The sequence below is a fragment of the Aedes albopictus genome, chromosome 1 (assembly GCF_035046485.1).
Source record: "Aedes albopictus strain Foshan chromosome 1, AalbF5, whole genome shotgun sequence".
Classification (NCBI taxonomy): Eukaryota; Metazoa; Arthropoda; class Insecta; order Diptera; family Culicidae; genus Aedes; species Aedes albopictus.
In genome coordinates, this window is record NC_085136.1 from 140,131,607 (window position 1) to 140,153,417 (window position 21,811).

Here is a 21,811-nt window from a genome sequence, read left to right on the forward strand (position 1 = left end):
TTTAATTATATAAGTATCAATGATTTCAAAACAATAGGAAATCAAGTTTTGAAAAATATTAAAATTATCATTTATCATCCTCCTAGAAAAATAAACAACCCAAACGAAATTCAAGCTATTTTACAACATTACCATAGTACACCAATCGGAGGTCATGTTGGTATTAACCGATTGTACAAAAAAATGAAAAATTTATATATTTGGTCAAATATGAAATATTTAGTTACTAAATATGTCAAATCCTGCGAAATTTGTAAAAGGAACAAACATTTTTCGTCGGTTCAAAGTAAAATGATAAAAACTTCAACTCCATGCAAATCATTCGACATAGTTGCAATAGATACGATTGGACCATTCACAATGAGTAGCAAAGGAAACAGATACGCAGTTACTATACAATGCGATCTGAGTAAATACGTCATAGCTATACCTGTTCCGGATAAATCAGCTGACACGATTGCCAGAGCAGTAGTGGAAGGATGTATTTTGATATACGGACCAATGAAAGCAATTTGAACAGATCAAGGTACAGAGTACAAAGGTATCTTTGAATCAGTTTGTAAACTGCTCAATATCGATCGCATTCTAGCAACAGCATATCACCCACAAACTTTGGGAGCGTTGGAAAGGAATCACAGATGTTTAAACGAATATCTGAGAATCTTTGTCAACGATCTTAAAGATAATTGGGATGAATGGTTATCTTTTTACTGCTTTAGTTATAATACTACTCCCAACTCGGAACACAATTACAGCCCTTTTGAAATAGTATTTGGAAAGCCCGTAAATACATTTGATCAGATAAATCTAGACCAAATCACTCCTATTTATAACCACGACTCATACGTAAATGAAATAAGATATAAACTACAGCTTATACACAATGAAATCCTAAGAAAAATCGAGAATGTCAAACTATCAAGAACAGAAGAAGCAAATAAAGATGTAACACCAACAAAATTGAGCATTGGAGATAAAGTGTATTTAAAATTGGAAAATAGAAGAAAATTAGATATTGTACAAGATGGTCCCTATATAATAATAGATCTAGACGAATCAAATGCTACTATAAAACATCAAACAACTGCTAATATTTTGAAAGTCCATCGAACAAGATTAATTAAGCAAAAATCCTGAAAAATCAAGAATAACAGAATGCTAAAACGACCGCATAAAGCCTATAATTTGTCTCAAAATTTAGAATGGTTACACCATTCTTCCTAAGGAGGGAGGTGTCGTGGCACAGTTCTCCCACAAATCTCGTTTCAACATTTCTCGGACTTTATCATAAAACAATATAACTTTCCGTCATAAATTAAACACTTTCTCAGCGTGACACAAAAAACCCGAAACCTCCATCCAAATTCTTTGCCTACCAAAACATGCAGTCAGTAACGAAACCTTTTCCTTGTTTCCATAACCTTCTTAAAGTGCTTCCATATGCGCGCAATAAATTACACGCATATGCAAGACTCGAGTAGTTTACCAAACAACTCTAGCGCGTCGTTCTGCCATTCTTGTTTAACCTACCTACTTCCTATTTTCTGCTGTACTCAAAACTTAGTTCTTAAGTGTCAAGTAAAATAAAATTCATTCCTATTCGTAACTCCACACCGAGTAGTCGCGTTGTGAAGATATATCTCTGTATCCGAAGTCCGACATGCCTCACGGTTCCGGGTGTCCCACCGGAAGTGGCCAAACATAAAAGTGCACTAAACCCATGCATGCGGCATATCAAACCGCAGCTTTTTCGATACCCTGATGAACAGTAAGAAGGAATACATTCTCAGACCATATCGGAACCGGTAGTATTCCGGAACCGGTTCCAGATGTCCCGCTAGAGGTGGCCAAGTATAGAAGTTAACCAAACCCATGCATGCGACATATCTAATAGTGGCTTTTTTGACATCCTGATGAAAGGTAAGCAGGAAAATATTCTCCGACCATATTTGAACCGATTGTGTTCCGGAACCGGTTTCGGGTGTCCCGCCGGAAGTGGCCAAATATAAAATTGAACTAAAACCATGCATGTGACATATCAAACCGCGGCTTTTTCGATAACCTGATGAACAGTATGCAGGAAAGCATTCTCAGAACATATCGGAACCAGTAGTGTTCCGAAATCGGTTCCAGATGTCCCGCCAGAGGTGGCCAAGTTTCAAAGTTAACCAATCCCATAGATGCGACATATCAAATAGTGGCTTTTTTGATATCCTGATGAACAGTCTGCAGGAAAATATTCTCAGACCATATGTATCTGAACCGGTGGTGATCCGGAACCGGTTTCGGGTGTCCCGCTGGAAATGGCCAAACAAAAAAGTGAACCAAACCCATGCGACAAATCAAATCGCGGATTTTTAGGTATCTTGATTTGGCAAAAAAAAGTTTCCGGCCATATTTGGAACAACCGGTAGTATTCCTCACCGATTAAGGGTGCCCCATCGGAAGTGGTCAAATGTAAAGGAGAACCAACCCCATAAATAGCTGTTTTGGTAACCTGATGAACGGTTAACAAGAGAAACAATCATAGACCACACTTTGGAAAACCAATACTGTGCCGAAACCGGTTCCAGGTGCTCCGCCGGAAGTGGTCAAATGTAGAACGGAACCAAACGCATGCACACCGCGCATTAAATATCGGCTTTTTAGATGACGCACGCTATGTCTAAACCAACAGATTATAAAAATTGACTGTACATCGGGTTTCTTTCCATAAAACATCAGTATTCAAGCTATATTTTCATTTGCAGAACCTTTCAAAATATTCTATCGGGGAAATTTTGATTTTTCCATCTTTTTGACCGTTTTTCATACAAATTTGCTTGAAATCCTCATTTTCGGTCAATTTCTCTCCCATACAAAATGTATGGAAAAATTTTCACCGATAGAATATTTTAAAACCTTCTGCAAATGAAAATATTGCTTGAATACTGATGTTTTATGGAAAGAAACCCGATGTACATTCATTTTTTATAATCTGCTGGTTCAGACATAGCGTGTGACGCGCAGAACGGTCAGCAAGAAAAGTCTCAGACCACTTTAAGACTACCGGTAGTGTACCGGAACCACTTTCGAGTGTCTCGCCGGAACTGGCGAAATGCACAAATAAGTGTTTGACAGTACATCAAATAGCAGCTTTTTAGAATACACGATGATCGATTCGTAAGAACATAGCCTCAGACCATATTTTAGACAACCGGTAGTGTCCCGAAACCAGTTCTGGGTGTCCCACTGGAAGTGGTCAAATGTAAAAGTGATCTATACCCACCCATGCATGAGATAAATCAAATCGTGTTTTTTTGGGTAACCTAATGAACGTTAGCAATGATATTGCCTCAGACTATATTTGGGAGACCCGGTGTGCTCCGGAACCTGTTCCGGCACCGCATCGAAAGTAACCAAATGTACCATGCAACATATTACATCACGGCTTTTTGAATAACCCGAGGAACGGTTAACTAGAAAATAGGCTCACACCACATTACAGACTACCGGTAGGGATGCACAACCAGCGTTTGGTGCTTCGCCGGAACTACGAAAGTAAATAAAACCAATGCAAGCGATAAATATGTGTAAGAGAACAAAATCTTACAAATTAAACCCACATACAAACAGCCGTCGCACTATACTCACTACCTATCGCTCTTGTTTTCAACGGTCAATAAGATACAGCCCAAATGTTCAGAAAAAAAATTGTGATCTGTGATTGTGTAAAGAGTTATAGCTTAGCTTGTTAGTATAGTCTTGATATTGATCAGCCTCCAGTGTTAGTGAAGGTGCTCAACAAAGTGCTCAAGCAGTCAACTGAGAAGTCTGATATTTTTCAGCCCTGCTTATACGTTGAACATAATGTCGGACTATGTGCCATCAATAAGTTTTAAGTCAATTCAATGATGGCTTTGATAAAATGCTTGCTTTTCTATAAAAATATTCGGATTCAGAAACACTTTGACTTACGTTGCCGGAAAGATTGTGAGAACATGTTCGACGAGAAAGGCACTATCACCACTAAGTGGATTAATTTGGGTTTTTTTTTGACAGTTTTGGTCTCTTTGTCAAGAGAGTGTTTTGTTTTTAGAATTGTCTGAAACTAGGTCGAATAATTCAGCTCGATTGGGAAAATTTTGATGTCATTTACTGATGGGATTCAATAGGCTTAATATTACCCCATGGCGAATAGAACACAGTTACCAAAAAATAGAAAAAGTTTCCCTTCAAGGGGTTTTATTTATTTTCAAAAATATTCATTTTGAAAACCAAATCTTAACTCAAGTGCAACTATTTTTGGAGAAATATTGATTATTTGATTATGTGCTTTTTCTAAGTCATCAGCCATTAAGTGATAGCTATTTTCTGAAATTCGTTTTTTTACACAGCAATATATTCTTTAGTTGTGAATAATTCACAGTTGAAAATTGCGAACTATAAAAACCTCTGATTTGAAATAATAAATCTACTTAATGTACTTAATACTCGAATATATATTTGGAATTTTAGTATTTTATGCAAAAAGTAAACATCTCATACTTTTTGTTATTTGATATTTTAAAAAACGAAGTTATTAAAGAAATTATACTTGTTGATGATCGCATGTTTGCAATCGAGTTTGCATCAATATGATTTGATACATTCTCCATGTTTCAAGAAATACGAAACTTATCTGTTCTTGATTTGTCTCAGGTGTGAATTCAAAAACCGTTCTTAAAGCTTTCATATACATATATCAAGAATTTACCCAAGTTTTTCAAGACTCCTGTATTCTAAGATTTTCTGAGAGAATATTAAACAAAATTTGGGTATTAAAGATTTTATTTCAGATTTCTATTCCTTTCCTTTTTCTTTGATTTTACAAATATCTTGTTATTCGAAGTTGATATCCAAGATGACATTACGTCTGCATATTTAGTAAAATTGCTGAAATTTGTTAAACTACTTGAAAGGTTTTTGTTTAGTTTATTTAAATTTATTACGGAATCTTCTAATTTTCCGTTAAGTTTAAATTGTCGTCAAACTTTTGGAATTTCTGTGAGAAAACCAAGACGTCTTACAAAGCTGAATCCTTAAACCCTACTATGAATCTTACTTCATCAATATTTGAAAATAATTGTATTTTAAAGTCACATAACCTTAAAATTCTCCATAAATATGATTCTGAATGTTATTTATTCACGATTTTATATTATAAATTTAAACTGGAAGTTGAATAAAAATGTAATAAAATTTATTGATGCGTCTCAACATTTTCAAAAAAAATCCAAAAAATACAGTGTAAATAACAAGATTTTGTTCCAGTAACTTACAAAATAGACAGAATGTGTAGATTTTAATGCAATTTTAAAATTTCGAATCTTATTTTAAAAAATTCAAACTTAGGGGGGCGAAAATATTTTTCAACAGCTTCAAGGGGGCGATTGTTTCGACAAGTTTGGGAACCATTGCTTTAAGTTATTTCTTCAGGTATTCCACCAGGGATTTATTTAGCGATTTCTCTATATATTTCTTCCAGAATTCCACTAGAGATAGCTCAAATAATTCCATCTGGATTTTTTTAAGTACCGTGCAGGAATGTCTTACAGAAATTCTTTCTGAAAATTTTACTAGAGATTAATGGAAAAAATAACCAGGAATAGCTTGAAAACTTTGTACGAAAAATCCTTTAGGATGCCATCCAATTATTCCTTTAATATTTTGTCTAGAAATTATTGCAGACATTGATTTCTTCAGATTTTTTATCTTGTGATTCCTACAGAAATTCTTCCAGAAATTCGCTAAGAAAACTCCCCTGTGATTCCCTAAGGGATTTCTCTTGAGATTGCTTCCGGGTTTCCTCATGGGGTTTCTTCAAGAATTCCTCCTAATTCCTTCATTTACTCTCTCTAGATTCACCCGGGAATTCCTTCTGCGATTCTTTCAGGACCAACTTCCGCGAATATTTAAAAAATGCCTGTAAAAACTGTCCATAGATTCTCTGAGGAATTCCTCTTATCATTGCTTCCGAGATTCCTCCTGGGGTTTTTGTCAGGATCGCCTTCAGGAAACTGCTACAGGGATTCCTCCAAGAGTTTCTCTACGTACTTTTTTTTAGGATTCCTTCAGGATTTCCTCAAGAATTTCAGCGATTTCTTGAATACTTCATCCTGGGATTTCTTCAGAAACTTTTTCTGGAATTCCCTCAGAAATTGATCCATGGATGTCTTCCAGGGAATCCTCCCAAAATTCCTTCAGGATTTGTTCCAGAATTCCTTCAGGGATTCGTCTAAAAATTCCTGCAGGAATTCGTCCAAGAATTCCTCTAAACATTCCTTAAGAGATTCCTCTAGGTATCCCTCTTGAGATACTTCAAGGAATTCCTCAAGACATTCCACCAGGGATTCCCCCAGGAATACTTTCAATGATTCTTCCAGGAATACCTGCAGGGATTCTTCCTGAAAGTCCTCCAGAGGTTCCTTTAGAGATTTTTCAAGGATTCCTCTAGGAATTCCACCAGAGATTCCTCCAGGTATTCCTTTGGGGATTCCGCCAGGGATTCTACCTGAAAGATCTCCAGTGATTCTTACAGAAAATCCTCCAGAAATTCTTCCAGGAGTTCTTCTGGAGTTTCTTTGGAAATTCCTACAGCAATTCCAACGAAAATTTCTCCAAAATTCTTCCTGCAGAAATTTCTTCAAGAATTTCTGCAGTTATTCCTCCAGGATTTTTTTCCAGCGATTCCTCTGGGAATTCTTCTAGGGTCTCCTCCATAATTTATCCAGGTATTTCTCTTTAAGGGATTTCTCCAAGGATTCCTACGGAGAATCCTTCAGGAATTATTTCACGGATGCCTCCAGAAATTCCACCAGGATTCCTTCCAGGAACTTACCAGGAATTCCTTCAAAGATTCATCTAAAGATTCTTCCCGAGATTCCTCCAGAAATTCTTCCCATGATTCCTGCAGCAATTCATCCAGACATTCCTCCAGGAATTCCTGGGAATTCCTCTAGGAATTTCTCTAGGTATTTGTTCAGAAATTTCCTAAAAATTCTCTGGAGATTCCTCCAGAATTTCATCCAGAAATTCTTCCAGGGATAGTTCCGTGGAAGTATCCCAAGAAGTCCTCTTGGGATTTCTCCAGCAATTCCTCCTGATATTCTGCCAGGAGTTTGTTCAGAAGTTTCTCCAGGAATTCCTCTTGAGGTTCCTCCGGAAATTGCTTCCTAGATTTCTCCAGGGATTTTTCCAAGATTTTCTCTCGGAATTTCTCAAGAGGACTCCTCTGATTTTTTCCTAGGAATTCTTCCCAGGATTTCTCTAGGGAATCCTCCATAAATTCATTCAAGGATTCCTTCAGGAATTGTCTCAGGGTTTGCATCAGTAATTTATCCAGAAATTTCCACAGTAATTTCTCAAGGATTTTTTTCAGGAATTCCTCGAGGGAATTCTCCTGGTATTCCTGCAAGAATTCCTCTGCAGACTCATTGAGTGATTTTTCAGGAAATTTATCCAGGGAATACTCCAGGAATTCGTCCTGGAATTTCTTCAAGGATGCCTCCAGGAAATCCACCAAATATTCCTTCAGAAATTCATTGAGGGATTTCTCCAAGAATTCCTCTAGTGGTTTCTCCAGGAATTCCTCCAGGTATACTTTCAGAAATTCCTTCAGAAATTTTTCCAGAGATTCATCAGGAATTTGTTTAGACATTTTTTAAGGATTTCCTCCAGAGACTCCTCTAGAAATTTGTCGAGGTATTTGTCTGCAGAAATTTGTCTAGGAATTCCTCCCGGGATTCTGAAGAAATATCTCCAAGGAATCCTCCCATGTTTGCTCTAAGAATTCCTCCAGGAATTCATTCAGGGATTCCTTCAAGTATACTATCAAAAATTCTTCCAGGGATTCCTACAGGGTTTACTCCAGGCATACATGCAGGCATTTCTCTAGGGATATCTACACGAATTCCTTCAGGGATAGCTTCATGAGTTCTTTCAGGGATTGCTCTAGGAACTCCTGTAGTGATTCCTTCAGAAATTCTTCTCTGGATCTTTTCTAAAACTTTTTTGGGGGCTCGGTCAGATTTCAAAAATCCGTTTATCATCTTTTCCAGGGATTCTCCCAAGATTTTTTCCAGAATTACCTGAAGGTTTTTTGAATTACTTGAAGGATTTTTAGAGGAATTCATCCAGCGATTTGTATTAGAATACTTTAAGATAATTTAAGAGAGATACAGAAGTCATGATATTCTTAGAGAAGTCATCCAGGAATTCTTTCACAAATATCTCCGAGAAATCTTTAAGGAGTTCATCCTTAGATTTACACAGGAATCCATCCATGAATTCCTCTAATAGTACTCCCTGCAGCTCCTGCAAAGGAGTTTCTTCAGAAATTTGTCCTGTAATTATTTCAGGAATATATCCTGTTATTCTTTTACAGATGGTTTGGGTCAAAAATAGCTCTAATGCCAAAGGAGGATTAAACATACTAGAAGCGCTTTCAGACATTTCTCCAGGATTTTTTTCAGGAATTCACTCAGAGACGACTCTTCTGGAATTCTTCCAGAGCTTCTTTCCGAAAATTCTCTGGAAAATGCACCACGAATTCCTCTAGGAATTGCTTATTAAATTCCTTCAGACATTTTTTTGGTTTTGAATACATTCCAACTATTTGTCCAGGAATTCCTTCAGGTAAATCCCAGCATTTTTCCAAAAATTTCATCATTTGAGAGTTCTTTGAAAATATTTTTACAAGAATTTCTCCAGGGATTCCCTTTCTGAAATTCTTACAACAATACCCCAGTGGTAGTTTCTTGGCTTTTTCGAGAATGCCTTCGAAAATTCTCCCAAGGGAATTTGTCAGGAGTATAAAAACTGTTTCAAAAGAAATTCCGGCACTTGGGAACAATATAACTGCAGGTTTATTCTTAGAGGAATAGAAATCCAGGCTATTTCAAGATTGCTAATAAGCTTAGGCAAATTGCACACTCAGATTCAATTTCGTTGTTCGGTAACTATTTTGCTGTAAAAATTCGGTAGTGCGAAAAAACTATCGTTTTTCGGTAATTTTGAGACATTTCACAAATGTTCGGTAATATTATTACCAATTGGTTTGTAATTCGATGCTTTGACAGCATCATTTGTTAAAAAAAAACAGCACATAACGGGTGGTCACTAAATAACGGGAATGCTTTGAATGTGCTCTTAAAAATATATGATCTTTAAAAATGGCAATCTGAATTTAACTATCATAAAGGTTTAACAATGTACGTCCATGGAAAATATAAAATTTATGAAAGTTGAACGTAGTAATTTGTACAGTATTTTTTTGCAGTGATGTTGGAGCAACTGCTTTGTACGACTTTTCAGAGTTTACTTTCACGCATTTTCTGCGTCTGTGAAATCGTTGGTCAAAATAAATGGTTTCTCAGCTACCTTTAGCATCTACACACTCAAACAGTAATAAGAAAAAATGGGGATACTGACTTGTTTTTTTTTTGCTTTGGTTGTAGCCTTTTCCCGTAAATGACATTTATAGAAATTTCCAAAAAATGTTTTTTTTTCTGTATCACCAAAACGTGTCGATGTAATTTGTGCACTGCGGTTCATTGTTGAACTTTTTTTGTGCTATTTTTTTTATAACGAACCATTTACATGTTGTTCAATGTGTAAATTTGATTTGATGTAAATATTTGTTATTTAACAAGGCATTCTATTGATTTATCCAGCCCATGTCACAAAAGAAGATTTTATTATGTGAAATGATATCATGCTTATTGGTTTTGCTAGTTTTCCTCTATTTCCTTCAGGATCTGTTTCTTGGGATGCCGAAATGTGGAATTCATTCAAAACCGGGCGGGTTCTAGTTTTATAATGGTTTACTATTAACTTTTTTTACGGTTGTTTTGAGCAATCAGTAGAGCCGTCCAAGGCGTTTTGGTAGTGCTTCCTGTTTCAATGTCGTTTTCTGCAGAACAGAATAAGTTGACACAAAATAAAAAATACGCTGACTTTGTGGATAGATAGACAATGGTTTTGTCTAAAAAATGTTTACTCTATGGACGCTTCTATTGTTTTTAATCAGCTGCTAAAAGCATTCCCGTTATTTAGTGGCCACCCGTTACAGTAAATTCGAACAATTACAGCCAGGTATTTTTTTACGCGGTTTTGATTTACGCGGCCGCGTAAATGAAAACTCCATACAAAAAAAAAAAAAAAATTCATCGTCTTATTTTTGCATGATTTGTCGAGAAATGGTGAGACTTTTTATACGCGATTTTTTGAAATTTGAACTGAGTTTTTTTTACGCGGTACGTATCCCCCGCGTAAAAAAAGCCTGACTGTACCGTATACTTGTAAGATACCCTACCGAAAAGCTTGTAAAACACAGCTCACTTTACAGAAATTCCGTAAAGCTGCCAGTAACATTTGCGAAGTGTCAAACTTCTTAAAGTCAAAATTTTCGTTTCGGTTTATGTAGGGTACATTTACATACATTTATTTGTTCCACATCATTAAGACAAGACATAATCAACAATAGTACGCCACAATACTCGGTTTGTGGCTGCCGCTCTCCATCCTCGGTCACGCCCAATGCTCGCCAAGTCACGCTCCACCTGGTCCGCCCATCGTGCTCTCTGCACTCCACGCCTTCTTGTGCCAACCGGATCCGTTGCAAACACCAGCTTTGCAGGGTTGTTGTCCGGCATTCTTGCAACATGCCCTGCCCACCGTATCCTTCCGGCTTTGGCCACCTTCTGGATGCTGGGTTCGCCGTAAAGTGCAGCGAGCTCGTGGTTCATCCTTCTCCGCCACACACCGTTCTCCTGCACACCGCCGAAGATCGTTCTTAGCACGCGTCGCTACTCCGAGTGCTTGTAGGTCCTCCTCGAGCATGGTCCATGTCTCGTGCCCGTAGAGGATTACCGGTCTTATTAACGTTTTGTACATGGTGCATTTGGTGCGTGGGTGAATCTTTTTCGACCGCAGTTTCTTCTGGAGCCCGTAGTAGGCCCGACTTCCGCTGATGATGCGCCTCCGAATTTCACGGCTCACGTTGTTGTCAGCCGTCAGTAAGGATCCGAGGTAGACGAATTCCTCCACCACCTCGAAAGTATCCCCGTCTATCGTAACATTACTACCCAGACGGATCCGGTCGTGTTCGGTTCCGCCTACCAGCATGTACTTTGTTTTTGAGGCATTCACCACCAGTCCGATCTTTGCTGCTTCGCGTTTCAGGCGGGTGTACAGTTCTGCCACCGTTCCAAATGTTCTAACGATAATGTCCATGTCGTCCGCAAAGCACACAAATTGACCGGATTTTGTGAAAATCGTTCCCCGGCTGTTGAGCCCGGCTCGTCGCATCACACCTTCCAGCGCGATGTTGAAGAGTAGACAGGAGAGTCCATCGTTGCTGTAATCAGTCTAGTCAGCTTCCCAGGAAAGCCGTTTTCGTCCATGATTCTCCATAGCTCTGCGCGGTCGATACTATCGTATGCCGCTTTGAAGTCGATGAACAGGTGGTGCGTTGGGACCTGGTATTCACGGCATTTCTGGAGGATTTGCCGTACGGTAAAGATCTGGTCCGTTGTCGACCGGCCGTCGATGAAGCCGGCTTGATAACTTCCCACGAACTCATTTGTTTTAGGTGACAGACGACGGAAGATGATCTGGGATAGCACTTTGTAGGCAGCATTCAAAATAGTGATCGCCCTGAAGTTCTCACATTCCAAATAGCCGCCTTTCTTGTGAATGGGGCAGATTACCCCTTCCTTCCACTCCTCCGGTAGCTGTTCGGTTTCCCAGATCCTGACTATCAGCCGATGCAGACAGGTGGCCAACTTTTCTGGGCCCATCTTGATGAGTTCAGCTGCGATACCATCCTTACCAGTTGCTTTGTTGGTTTTGAGCTGGTGAATGGCATCCTTAACTTCCCTCAGCGTGGGAGTTGGTTCATTTCCGTCCTCCGCTGCACTGGCGTCGTCGCTCCTTCCGTTGCCGTGGGCTCCCGTGCCTACGTTCTCCATGCCGTTCAGGTGCTGATCGAAGTGCTGCTTCCGCATTTCGATCACCTCACGTCCGTCCGTCAAGAGGCCTCCGTCTTTATCCCTGCATATTTCGGCTCGCGGCACGAAGCCGTTGCGGGATGCGTTGAGTTTCTGATAGAACTTCCGTGTTTCTTGGGAACGGCACAGCAGTTCCATTTCTTCACACTCCGCTTCTTCCAGGCGGCGCTTTTTCTCCCGAAAGAGGCGGGTCTGCTGTTTCCGCTTCTGTTTATAACGTTCCACGTTCTGTCGAGTCCCTTGCTGCAGCATTACCGCCCTCGCTGCGTTCTTCTCCTCCAAAACCGTTCTGCACTCTTCGTCGAACCATTCGTTTCGTCGATTCCGTTCCACGTACCCGATGGTGCTCTCGGCTGCGTCGTTGATGGCTGCTTTCACTGTACTCCAGCAGTCCTCTAGAGGGGCCTCATCGAGCTCGCCCTCGTCTGGCAACGCGGCTTCGAGATTCTGCGCGTATGCTGAGGCGACATCCGGTTGCTTCAGTCGCTCTAGGTTGTACCGTGGCGGTCGCCGGTACCGTACATTGTTGATGACGGAGAGTTTTGGGCGCAGTTTGACCATCACCAGATAGTGGTCGGTGTCGATATTGGCGCCACGATAGGTCCTGACGTCGATAATGTCGGAGAAGTGCCGTCCGTCAATCAGAACGTGGTCGATTTGAGATTCCGTCTGCTGTGGTGATCTCCAGGTGTAACGATAAGGGAGGCTGTGTTGGAAAAAGGTGCTACGTATGGCCATATTTTTGGAGGCGGCGAAATCAATGAGTCGTAGGCCGTTTTCGTTCGTTTGCTGGTGGGCGCTAAACTTACCAATCGTCGGTCTGAATTCCTCCTCCTGGCCTACCTGAGCGTTCAAATCTCCTATGATGATCTTGACGTCGTGGCTTGGGCAGCGGTCGGTCGTACTCGCGTTCGAGCTGCGCGTAAAATGCGTCCTTGTCATCATCAGTACTTCCGGAGTGTGGGCTGTGCACGTTTATTATGCTGAAGTTGAAGAATCGGCCCTTGATCCTCAACCTGCACATTCTTTCGTCGATCGGCCACCAACCGATCACGCGCCTCTGCATATCCCCCATCACTATGAAAGCTGTTCCCAGCTCGCGTGTGTTGCCGCAGCTCTGGTAGATGGTATGATTACCTCTAAACGTTCGCACCATGGATCCTGTCCAACACACCTCCTGCAGCGCTACGATGCCGAACCCGCGGTCCTTCAGTAGATCGGCGAGTATGCGGGTGCTCCCAATGAAGTTGAGAGATCTGCAGTTCCACGTACCGAGTTTCCAATCGCAAGTCCTTTTTGTTCGCTGGGGTCGTTGCCGTTGGTCTCGGTTCGTATTATTCTGTTGCTGATTTTCCGTTACAATGGGTTTTTACGGCTGGCTCGTAGGGCCTGACACCAACCCCCTACTTTCCGGAGGACCATAGTGCACAGTTGAGCTTAGAGTCCTTCCCTGGCACTCGGACGTAGATCAGCCGCCCCTAACATGGGGATCAGACGCTGTTGTGAGCCGCTCCTCCTGGAGAACAGACGCTCAGGTTTGCCGAAGCAAACCCCCCCTTCCCTGTCAGCCTACGACCAAAGGTCCCACCGGGGTTGGTTACCCGATCTTCCCTAAGGTTGCTCATAGTTTCCGGCCGGTACCGCGTGGAGGTAGGGATAGGAGTTGCTGGGCAGAGGCTAGTGGATAACAATGGGATCTGAATTGCGCAGCATACCCAGCCTTTACCGTGACGTTTATGTAGGGTAGTGATATCTAAAAACCTCTGACCCCAAACTTTTAGTCAAGTGCAATTTGAGATCGTATTAAGCAGGGCCCTGTATTTGCAGACAACTGTTGTTCCATATAAGTCATGAAAAATATCTAAGGGTGGAGGGCTGAATTCTAGACGGAGCCCCACCCGGAGCGGCCGAGCCGTGTGCTGGACGGAGACCTATTTTAGGTCCAACAAAAGAGGTCCTGAGCGGTATCTTCCCCAAAGCACAGCCTAGCTCCTGCTAGGAAAAGGGGGGGGGGGGGTTAATGGTTCTTAAACCAGTTTTCACTACTGCACTAATTACACATCCACAGCACACGGACGCCTGTTAGCAATAGCTGCCTATTTTGGGCAATGGCCGTTCAAGTTCCAATTTTCCCACATTCCGCCATTCTACCCATTCTTACTAAAGTCATTCGTACAGCCATGTCTTACTATTGGTAGCATACGAATGCGTTTGCAGCGGTACTGGACCCTTTCACTACTGTGGTAATTTCCTACTGTTTTTACACAAGAAACGTGAAGGGTCCGACAAACAACACATAATTAAAAACAAAAATCAACAATCTGTAACCAAACGGTTACAAATCCTCGGATAGATTCCTGGAGAAATTTATCGGAGAAATCCCCGAAGCAATTTCTTGAGCAATCACTAGAGGATCTTCTGGAGCAAATCTCCAAAAATTCCTTTTAGGATCTTTCCAATAATTCCTCCGGAGATTTCTCCAGGAATTGCACCGGATATTCCTCCAGGAGTTTCTCCGGAGATTCCTCCGGGGCTTCCTCCAGGAATTTCTCCGGAGGTTCCTCCAGGAATTTCTCTCGAGATTCCTCCAGAAATTACTGCAGGAATCTTTGGGGAAACTCCTGGAGGAATCTCCGGAGGAACTCCTGGAGGAATCTCCGGTGGAATTCCTGGAGAAATCTCCGGAGGAATTTCTGGAGGAATTCCGGTAGGAATTTCTGGAGGAATTCTGGGAGGAATTTCTGGAGAAATTTCTCGAGGAATCTTTAGAGGAAATATTGGAGAAATTTCAAGGAGGTATTTCTGAAGGAATCTCCGGAGGAGTTGAATGAGGAATCTCTACAATATTTTTGGAGGGATCTCCGGAGGAATTCCTGGAGGAATCTTCGGAGGAGAACCTGGACGAAACTTCGGAAGAGTTCCCGGAAAAATAAGCAAAGATAAACCGGAGGATCCCCCAAAGAAATTCCTGAAGGAATCCTCAGAGGAATTCCTGGAAAAATTGGCGGAGATAATCCGGGAGGAATTTTCGGAGGAATTCCTGGAGGAATCCTCGGAAGAATTCCTGGAGGAATCCTCGGAGGAATTCCTGAAGGAACCCTCGGAGGAATTCCTGGAGGAATCCTCGGAGAAATTTCTGGAGGAATCCTTGGAGGAATTCCTGGAAGAATCTCCGGAGGAATTACGGGAGGAATTTCTGGAGGAATTTCTGGAGGAATTCTGGGAGGAATTTCTGGAGGAATCTCCGAAGAAACCTCCGGAGGATTTTTAGGAGGATCTTTTGGAGAAATCTCCGGAAGGTTTTCCCCGAGGAATTTCAAAAAAAAAAAAAAATCTCCGGAGGAGTTCCTGCAGGAATCTCCATAGAAATTTCTTGATGAATCTTTGGAGGAATTATTGGAGAAATCTCAGGAGGAATTTCTGGAGAAATGTCCGGAGGAGTAAGAATCTCCGGAGGAATTCCTGGAGGAATCTTTGGAGGAATTATTGGAGAAATCTTCCAATGCATTCCTGGAGAAGTCCTAGAAGGAATTCTTGGAATGATCCCGGAAGGAATTTCTGCGGGAATCTGTGAATAAATATCTGAGTGAACCCCGGAAAGAAATACTACAGAAATCCCTCATGGAAGGATGTTTTGTAGAACTTATAATGAAAATCTCAGACATTTTAAGACAATCCCCGGCGAACTCCTGGTGGATTTTCTGATGGAGCACCTGGAAGAATTTCAAGAGAATTTTCTGCGAAATCTCAAAGAAAAACCTTCGAACGGAATGCCAGAAGATTCATCACAAAGAATCCTTCGTGGATCTTCATTCAATTCCCTGTGAAGCTTTGTCCCAGTATTTCTTCAAGAACTCCAAGAAGTAATTGTCAGAGACCCAGCAGAATTCCTCCCACCGTAGTGCGAATCCGTAGTCTGGGTTTTCTCCAGAAGCCCACCCAAAAGTTATATCAATTAATCATTTTCCCCACACGCGCGCGAAAAAGTAGAAATTCAATAACATTTCCTGAGGAAACGAACGAAATTTCGTCAAGTCCAAATCGTAAACAACCTGGTGCCCTTTTCTTTCATATCCTTCTCACAGCATCATTTCGTTAAAATGCTGTCAGTTAAACAAATGTCAAAATTACTTACGGAAAAAGGAGGAATTTTACTTGAGCGCTCTACTTGGGAGCAGGAAACTAAGCTTCACAGAGGGCACTACGGGGCAACAGGGGTGAGCAAACATGAAACTTAAACATAAATGTCAAATATTAACATTATGCGGAATGGCATTATATAAAGGAATCCCGCAGGAGGGATTTTCCTTCTCTTCTTGATCGTGATCCTTGAAAGTAGTAGAAATAAGCGCGCGAAGATCAGATAACTTTTGAGAGGTTAGAAACCTAAAGTGCCTCAGTTTGGTGAAATTCTTTTTAATTTATGTGTTATTTCTTTTCTAATAATCTAGGATCCGTACAAAAGTCAAGTGTTAAAATGTGTTAATACATCACTTTGTAAAATTGCTAAAATATGTGTTAAAAATAAGTGTTAGTACGCTTAGTGTAATTTTTTTAAAAGGAGTATAAAAAAAATAATCAGTATTAAAATTTATAGTTAAATTACGACATTGAACAAAGAGAAAAAAACAAACAAACGAGAACAAACAGTTAGAACAAAAACACAAAACGGGTAAATGCAAGTTCTAAGATCAATACTACGGATAGAGGTTAGGTATAGTGACGTCACCGGGTATTGATCTATGGTGGTCAGGTCCATTGTAAAGGGCCTTTTTCTTTATGTGCTTGTGTTTCTTCGATAGTGTAGTGCTTTTCTGGATGTTTCCTGGAAGAACGCTTGTGCCTTGCAGGCCGAAACCCGTTTTGCTCTGACACCAGCAGAGAGGTCCCGTCAGATCTGTAAACCGGCCATGCAAGACTTGGCCCGCCATCGCCCCGTTACATACAGACGCCATCTTCCAAACCACCAGGCCTCGACTTTAGTGGATCATAATCCGACTACAAGAACGAATCCTGTAGAGTGTAGACCAAATCCTTGATGCCGTGAGCTAGCGAGTTACAAACGCTTGAGGAGAACCTGTACGAGCCACAAACCGCCTTGTTGCCATCATGTTCCGGTAACTCGTTCCTCCGATACTGTTGCAGACCCCTTGGCTCCGGTGCCATGTGAACCCCAAGCAGTCATGGTGACAGATGTCAAATTAGTAGTTAGGGTGACAGGTGACATTTAGAATCAAACTGTCACGTAGAATGATTCGTGAAATTGAAGTTGTAGCTAGCAGCAGATATGTCGTAAAGATTTCTAAATTAAAACATTCAATTAGTGTTCTGTGGGTGAATCAAATTGATTCGGACACTACGTTGTAAGTAGCCACTATACTATGAATCGGACATGAATTAATAAAGTAAATATGTTGCAGCTTTAGCACTACTCAACCAAAAAAGGCGAGTTGCTAAAAATCCGAAATCACCAACAGGTACATTGGCTATTTTCCAGTGGGGTGGATATGTAATACCGTAGAGAAGTAGAAGAAGAATCGATAATATAGTTTTTACTTGAGTAAAACATAATTATATCGAATAAGAATAGGTTTTTCTAGAAAAATTTGATATCTCAATATTCGCAGAGATAGCTAGAGTGCATCTAAATGTCAATAAACCAATATAGTACATCAGAAAACAGCTCACAGCGTACTATCTTTGGCAGCATTCTTGATATTCAACGCTAACGTATATGACAATGATCGCAGCCACTTGCATCAATATGCATGCATGCATTTCCAATTTGAATACAAATATGTATTTACAATATCCATAAGTAAATGCAGCACACGAAAGCTTCTTAATGCGATACGCAAGCCACTTCCGATGGAAGCAGGGATCATCTGCTGCACCCCACCACCAGGAATGGTAACTGAAAAAGTACTGTTTATTTCCTCATATTTTTCTTCTACCTATTTCAATGTTGGGAAGACGGCAGTTGCTGTTATTGTTTCATTCGTAGATTATAGATTTTCGGGGGTGAAGTCATCCAGTCCTCGTCGTCTACCGGGAACGACTCCCGCCGCAATATTGCCGGTCGCCAAATTGGAAATATATTCCTACTGCAATGCTGATCTACTACTCAGTTGTTTTGCTTGTTTTCTTTTTCGGTCGCTACATGGTTGCGAACCAAACCATCCTGCACACGGGGCACGAGGACAACCAAAATCAATTTCCCCAGAGAATGGGATTCTTCGGTTGGACGGGCATCAGACTTTCCGTTTCACGGGAAGGAACAAAACGAGAGAAGTAAATTAATTACACCTGGGAAATTATATTCCAGCCAAATAAGTAGTAGCCGGCCGGCTAAGAACCCATCTAAATTTCAGAAGCACACTCTCTGCCAAATTGTCGTAACCCTATCTTTATTCATCGATTCAGGTGAAAGCTGATAATTTTCTCACACTGGGATGTCGCTGCCCAAAGTGGATGGACTTCGTGAATAATTGAATCATTATGAGGTACATCGTACCTACATGGGTAGGGTAATTCATGTATTTTGGACAGGCTGAGGACAACGTTGAACAAATCGTCCCCTAGCTTTCTTAGAAAGCAATGGATTATTTTGCAAAGTTACCAATACGCTTATATTATGATTGTACTTTGCGTTCCTAATGACAAAAACCTTAACCAAAGCATTTTAAGCTGAGAAAATCACAATTTCCGATCGCCTGTATGAATCGCATTTTGAACACCGAATATATGTTTTGGACACCCTCAGGTATATATAATTTGGACAGGGCAATTATCTCAACGTTTAGCCATGAATACTGCTAGATCATGGAAGTAGCATAAATTAACAAATAGTTTCTTACAAATAATCAAATTTCTCCGCTTAACAGGCATCTATTTTAATAACTACTAGCTGGCCCGGCAAACTTTGTCTTGCCGTCTTGTGGAGGTTTGACAACTGTTAGGCTCAAAATAGCACCGCACTCTAGATTGATTTCAATTCGATCGTGCCCAGGTCATAAAAAATCAGCATTTGGTCTATTTACTTACATTTTTAGTTCTTTTCCTAACTTTTTTTTACTAATAAACACAGCCACCATGAATACGAATCAAACCATGCAAGAGTCAACCTGATCGGTCGAGCCGTTCGTGAGTTTTGTTGCCTCAAAGGAACTTTAAACTCATTTTTATATATATAGATTACAGTTTTTGTTGAAATCTAGGAAATATCGCCAGACCCACAGAATACGCCTCCAAGTATGCAATCGCATAGCATCCCCATGTAGTTCGTCAGATGACCAAAATATATTAACAGTAGAAACCAAGTAATGTATTTTGGACACCTCCTATTTTAAGCGTTCTAGATGAATGTTAAGAGATTGGCTGCCTAATGCTTCTTTATTAAACATTTTTCATTGCAAAAAGGCTTTTAAATTTCTTACAATTATTAATGTAACCATTTTGAGGTGAATATTGTAAGTGACTATGAAGTGTGTGTCGTCTTGCATATCTGTGTATTTGAGGGGTTTTAGAGAAATAATTTACATTTTCGATAATTTTGAAGTAAATTCTCAATTGTTAAGCGAATTTTCAACGTAAGTCATCAAAATAGGGTCTATTTGATCCAATAATCGATATTGAGAAGTATCTACTTTTATTAGCTCTCTGGAACAAGGCATACATCGCCGTGCATGTCCAAATTATATTTTTTACCCTACTATTGAACAGAATTAAAGCTCAGGGACTCTTGTTGTTACTGACTGGAAAGAAATCCGACAACTCCGATTAAACTGAGAACCTCCAGAAAAATGACAATTCACACAGTTAAGAAACCAGAATTCACAAATAAAATATCACACTTAACCCTTTGAAGCCGGATTTTTTCCAAGCGTTTATAGAGTTTTTTTCTACGTATTTCTGTGGTTTTGGTGTTCAACAGCATAAAAAGGATAGAATATGATGTAGACTATTTTTTTCTGGACATCCTAGGTAATCCAAATTGTTCTTGAGTTGAGATCCCAAAGTCTACGGGTGTAACGGTAACTTCTCTCATTATACAACGCTATGGTTTACATTCTATCATGTGCAGTAAGTCTTCTGGAGGTTCAATAGACACTATCAGATATGTTGTGATATTCTAGGTCATCCAAACAGTTCTTGAATTTAGATCAAAAGTCTACAGGTGTAACATTAACTTCTATCATTATACAAAGCTACGATTTGTATTCTATCCTGGCCAGTAAATCTTCTAAAACTTCAATAGATAGTATCAGATCAGTCGGACTATCCTAGGTCATTCAAACTGTTCTTGAATTTAGATTCTAAAGTCTACGGGTGTAACAGTAACTTCTTTCATTAACCTTCCGTAACTCGCGCGGTTGACTACCTGCGTCAGCACCACGCTAATGCTGAGTACAAAAAGCGAGATTTTTTCAACGTGTTGTACAAAATACAACAGCACGATCGTTCGAGGGTTAAACAAAGCTACTATTTGTGTGCTATCAAGTCCAGTAAGTCTTCCGAAAGTTCAAAAGACAGTATTGGATCAGTTAGGATATTCTAGTTTATCCAAACTGTTCTTAAGTTTACATCCCAAAGTTTACGGGTGTAACGGTTACTTCTTTCATTATACAAAGCTACGATTGTCATTGTATCATATCCAGTAAGTTGTCTGAAAGCTCAATAGACAGTATCAGATATGTTGGGATATCCTAGATCATCCAAACCATTCATGAGATAACATCCTAAAGTCTACGGTTATAACGGTAACTTTTTCCATTATACAAAGCTACGATTTGTAATATATCATTTCCAGTGAATTTTCTAAATGTTCAATCGACATTATCAGATAAGCAGGTGTCATCCAAACTATTATGTTGCGTACAGCTTTAGTACGCTTGATGCTGAGTGGAACTGGTAACCCTGATTCACGAGTGGAAAGTATGAACGGCCGCGCGAAAGCCGACGGCAGCGATAATTGTATGACTCGTCAGTGTCGTTTAGTTCGTGAGGAAGAATGGAACAGCACTCCGGTTAGGAGATTCGTCTGTCCCGTGAACATTTACTACACTGTAAGGTAAAATACGTGATATGTAAAAATGTAATAATAATTTAATAAATTTGCAGTATTGGAGCTGCCTGAAGTAGAAGCTGCTACCGATGTGTGGTTTTTATTCTGTGACAAGTCGTCCTAACATATTATGATGTTTAAAATTTAGCATCCACAGCAATTGCAGTTTCTGTTTTGGCAATATAGAGTCACACAACATTACCAATCGTAATGATTGTATCTGTTAGATAATAAATCGAACTCCTACTGTACTATGCAATATTTCATCCATCGAGCCACTTCCCTAGCGCATTGTTCTTTTTTGATCGTTGTCAATCATACGTTTTTTCATGAAATACACACGTTAACCGATCGTTGAAGCAATCGCATGTGTTTTTCAGTCCGCGGTAAATCCGAAAAGTTTTTTGATTACTAGTTTAGTTTTCCCCCTCGAATTCGACCGCGACCGATCGGAAGAATCAATTCTGGCTACAAAAGGTGCTAGAACCGTTTTTGCATCACCCACCCACGTTAGCAGCCCGCTAGATCTGCTGCTTCTAGCTGACTACCCGTCCGAAGGTAAGGTGCTGAGGCCTGCCCCGTTTTCGACCCGTCCCGTCAGCGTCTGGTGCTAGGAATAGACACGGCCAACCCTTGTCACCCCGTCACACCACCCGTCGCCCATCATTCTGGTGCCGTGACCAGGATTTCTGGTCTTCCCGTTCCCGAACACGTGCAC